Source organism: Penaeus japonicus, unplaced genomic scaffold (assembly GCF_977035675.1).
Source record: "Penaeus japonicus unplaced genomic scaffold, GWHDUDI00000001_assembly GWHDUDI00000038, whole genome shotgun sequence".
NCBI lineage: Eukaryota > Metazoa > Arthropoda > Malacostraca > Decapoda > Penaeidae > Penaeus > Penaeus japonicus.
The window spans coordinates 6,918,658-6,923,657 of NW_028234440.1; the positions used below are offsets into that span (position 1 = coordinate 6,918,658).

General features: G+C 54.8%; 1 protein-coding gene across 1 annotated transcript in view; it reads right to left on the reverse strand.

Moving 5' to 3' along the window:
• trc (Serine/threonine-protein kinase tricornered) overlaps positions 1-1,374 on the reverse strand; it is a 211,252-nt gene extending 209,878 nt beyond the window's left edge. The window contains exon 1 of the mRNA XM_086532923.1: positions 1,359-1,374. The gene's annotated coding sequence lies outside the window, so the exon portion shown is untranslated. The remainder of the gene's footprint in view (positions 1-1,358) is intronic.
• Positions 1,375-5,000: the final 3,626 nt, after the last annotated feature.

Consider the following 5,000-nt stretch of genomic DNA (forward strand, 5'->3'; position numbering starts at 1 on the left):
TAAATACGATAAACACGATGCGTAATTAAATCTAAAGAACATTAACAAGAGCAAAAGCAATAACATCGCGAACAATAAGAGCAATAAGGCACCCAAAGAGAGGGGGAGAACCCTTCTATTCCCGCAGTGCCATCGCCTCCAGTTGGCACTCCCGATATAACTCTCTCTCTCTCCTCTCTCTCTCTCTCTCCTCTCTCTCTCTCTCTCTCTCTCTCTCTCTCTCTCTCTCTCTCTCTCTCTCTCTCTCTCTCTCTCTCTCCCTCCCTCCCTTTCTCTGGTGTCACTTAGACAAACAAACAGTTTGTACACCTTTAGGTTTTCCAGGAAATACTTTAAATACATACACACAGACACACAGACACACATACACACACACACACGCGCATATACACATACACATACACATACACGCACACTATATATATATATATATATATATATATATATATATATATATATATATATATATATATATATATATATATATATATATTAACGAATACTAAAAACCGCAGTAATATATAAAAAGTAACAAAAAATATGAGAATAGGAAGCACCCCTTGCTGCTGTGACGCCTGAATAACACACGGGCCATGGAGCTGTAACGTAACAATGCTTGTGACGGAATCAACAACTCGAAACGCAATTCATAGCACAAGATTCGTCCCCTCTTGTTCAGGCACGGCGCACTTCAATAGGCCTGGCACTCCTCATAAACAAGGCTATATTTAGCAACCACGGGCTCCTTTGCACTCGGCACCTGCAACATTGCAACCACTGATGGCCTTTCCTTCGCTTATAAACACAAGTCACTGTCCCACCCCCTCCCACCACCCCCTCGCCTTGTTCCACCGGAAGCGCATGACGTCACGCCGCCAGGAGACAATTCACACGGCCAGCGAGCGCGGAGGCCATTCTCGCGCCGGCACCACCATTGCAGCCGTTGCAAATGCGATGCAACGAGACAGCAGGAGGAGGCGTGGAGCCGCTTTCCCCACCTTGAGAGGGCCATAGCGAACCACTTCACCACTTGAGCGCATAACCACTCCGAGCGCCAAGTTGGGCAGCATTTGCTACAAGCACAGAGAGGTGGAGTCCCCGTGGGCGTTGGAGGGCGGGGTGGGGGCGAGGTGGCCTGGGTGGGGTTGGGAGGGAGGGGGGAGGGGGGAAGGAAGGAAGAGGGCATGAGCGCGTGCCACCCAGGGGGAGGAGGGGGGGAGGGGACAACCCACACACACTAGCCGAGCCACCCTCGTTCTGCATGCCTCAGCCGCTAAAGACAATGGCACGCGTATGGACACAGCCTGGCACTGCGGGGCACATGACGGCGCGATGACGAAGATCAACTAAGGACTAACCGCCAGGGGGGGAGGGGGTGACCACGTCCCGAGGCGCGACCGGGAAGCGAACCAGTGAAGCTATGGCGAAGATCGGAGAGCGGGGCGACAGGTGCGTGGGAGGAAAGCGAGAACACAGGTGTCGAAAAAACACCTGCACAGCCACCCCTCCGCTCAACCCCCCACGCCACCCACTGCCCACCTACACACACACGTGCGTGACCTCCAAGAACCCACATACGTTGTTGACCTACAGTGCACGTTCTTGGCCCCTCCACCCCCTCCCCGTGGCACCGGTGGCACCCAGCCTCAACAACAAGGGGAAAAAACAACGCATAAATACAACATAAGTAGAGCTACCACGAAGGCCTCTCAGCCGGCCGTGAATAACGAAGGAGGCAAACAACATGTGTAATAATAACTGGACCAAGGACACAGCTCGCCATCCCACATACCCCTCCCGGCTCTACATCCCCCCTCTAGCTCCCACATCCACACCCTCTCCGGCTCCACCATCCACGCCCCCCTCCCGTTCCAACATCCACACACTCCTCCCGCTTCCCCATCCACATACTCCTCCCGCTTCCCCATCCACATACTCCTCCCTTCCCCATCCACATACCCCTCCTGCTTCCACATCCACATTCCCGCTTCCATATTCAAATTCCCCCCCCCCCCCCCCCCCCCCCCAACCCGCTCCATGATACTGAGTGGGTCTGACTCTCGCTCCGGGACAGCGCCGCGGCACAAGCCTTCGATCGCCCCTCGTAGCGCCGTGCCACTCGGCCTGGACTCGCCGAACGACCGAGTGTCACTGGCGATCACTCGGACCCCCCCCCCCCGCTCCCTTCACCTGCTGTTCCCTTTCTGTCCCTGCGAGGCCCGGCGCGCCCTCGCACTTCACTCGAGAGACGGAGACTGGGATGCCCTCCGCCCCAAGTGCGGATGGCGCTAAGTGGCCAGCTTGGAAGCGTAGGCATCCGACACTTAACCACGTCCTAACGCGCACGCACATGCACTCATACCCATAATTTCATTCCGTGTTTGCATGCTCGTAGAAGCACAAACACACATACATACAAACAAACAAACACACATGGAGAGAAAAAACAACAACCTTGTGGCGATGCATCTTTCGCGAATGGCCGGAAGGTCATAGGAAACCAAAGGAGACCCAACGCCAAGGTCACTCCTGTCTGACCGCCTAGGTGAGAGGGAGGAGGAGACAGGGGGGTGCATGGCCTTCATGGTACTCATGGTACAGCCATGAGAGCCGATCCCGCTGATAAGGCGCTCGCGAATACAGCGTGCGCCCGCTTTGCCCGGGTCTTCCTTTTGTCTCTCCTTCTCCTTCTCCTCCTTCTCCTTCTCCTTTTTCTTTTCCTTCTCTTTCTCCTCCTCCTTTCCTTTCTCCCTCATATGCAGCTGCATTACCCTACGCACCCGACGAAATCATACAGCAAAACCAGGGGCTGATAGCAAGTGCAAGATCGAGACGGAGTTCCCTGGCCGGCGCCCGGTGTTGCTTAGCAAACAAATAACTGTTTAAGGCAGTGGGTCATGTATGCCACGTCCTCCTCGGCACCCTTAGCAAGGTCTTGCCCGCCATGAGGTGCCTGCTGATGTCCGTCATGAGGATGCCAGTGCCAAGGATACCAGGACCCAGCGCTACCGACGGGTCATCCTCTCCGCATATGCATAATCCTTACGGTGGGCGCCGTCCGACCCGCTACCCCGCCCACCCGCCCGCCCGTTCGCTCGCTCACACCCAGCCAGCCAGCCGGCCGAGCACCACGCTTGCGCAATTACCCGCTCACACGCAGCTGGCCGGAGCGCGACGCCGAACGCAAATCAAATGTCCTAATCGTGAGCGGAGACTTAATCGGCGAGCAATGCGCCGCGCTTGATTATTCCGGGCGGGCGTAGCAACAGCGTATGGTCCGAGCTGAGCGTGCTGCGAGGGTTCGTTATCAGCTCTCTTGCGAGTTCGTTCTTTTTTCTCATTCTTCTTCGGATCGGCCCAATTGTTTCGATAAGGGTCTATCTGGATTTGACTATGCAGGAGGCAACATCGGCAGCGAACCATGCATGAGGCATTACCTCCGCCACGGAAGGCCTGGAGGGCGACACATTCATCCCAATTCAGAGCAATCCCCGGGTATCCGCAAACACTGACCACGGAATTCCTCTGAGTCACACTCTCTGTCTCGGCCTCTCTCCCTCCCTCTCTCTCTCTCTTTCACTCTCTCTCTCTCTCTCTCTCTCTCTCTCTCTCTCTCTCTCTCTCTCTCTCTCTCTCTCTCTCACCCACTGACTCACCCACTCACTCACTCACTCACTCACTCACTCACTCACTCACCCACTCACTCACCCACTCATTCACTCACTCACTCATTCACTCACTCACTCACCCACTCACTCACTCACTCACTCTCACCCACTGACTCACTCACTCACCCACTCACTCACTCATTCACTCACCCACTCACTCACTCACTCGCTCACTCACCCACTCCTTAACTCAGTAACTCACTCACTCACTCACTCATTCACTCACTCACTCACTCACTCACTCACTCACCCACTCACTCACTCACTCACTCACTCACTCACTCACTCACCCACTCACCCACTCACTCACTCACTCACTCACTCACTCACTCACTCACTCACCCACTCACTCACTCACTCACTCACTCACCCACTCACTCACTCACCCACCCACTCACTCACTCACCCACTCACTCACTCACCCACTCACTCACTCACCCACTCACTCACTCACCCACTCACTCACTCACCCACCCACTCACTCACTCACTCACTCACCCACTCACTCACTCACCCACCCACTCACTCACTCACCCACTCACTCACCCACTCACTCACTCACCCACTCACTCACTCACCCACCCACTCACTCACTCACTCACCCACTCACTCACTCACTCACTCACTCACCCACTCACTCACCCACTCACCCGCTCTCTAGATATACAGAAATAGGACATAGATAGGAAAATACAAACATCAAGAAAAAATAGAAACATATAGATACATACACCATGGAGGCACCGACGGACAGCACCATCTCGAGGACACAGCAAAAGAGCACCCGCCCCTCCACCCCCCACACATAAACACCTGATGAACAATCGGGACCGCCCACAACACCCAAAACTCTTCCTTAACACCCCCACCATCCCCTCCCCATCTCCAACATCCCCCACCGTTCCCCTTTCTCTCTCTTCCGCCTCCCCTTCTGCTGGACCTCATCAACATTCCCCTCAAGTGGACGATAGAGCAAGACCAAGCCCTTGGCACGACGCCTAGGGGTATAACCCCCCCCCCATCTTAGGCTCCGGCCCCGCCCCTACTCATGAGGAGGATATGGGCAACGTTAGTGGAGGGCGTGACGCGAAGGGACAACAAAAATGCAGGTATTCCCTTTGCGGCTTTGCATGGAGACAGACTGAGAGAGAGAGAGAGAGAGAGAGAGAGAGAGAGAGAGAGAGAGAGAGAGAGAGAGAGAGAGAGAGAGAGAGAGAGAGAGAGAGAGAGAGAGAGAGAGAGAGAGATAAGGGAAGAGAAGAAGGGATGGAGGAAAGGAGGAAAGGAGGAAAGGAGGAAGGGAGGGAGGGTAGGGGAGGGAATGGGAGGAGA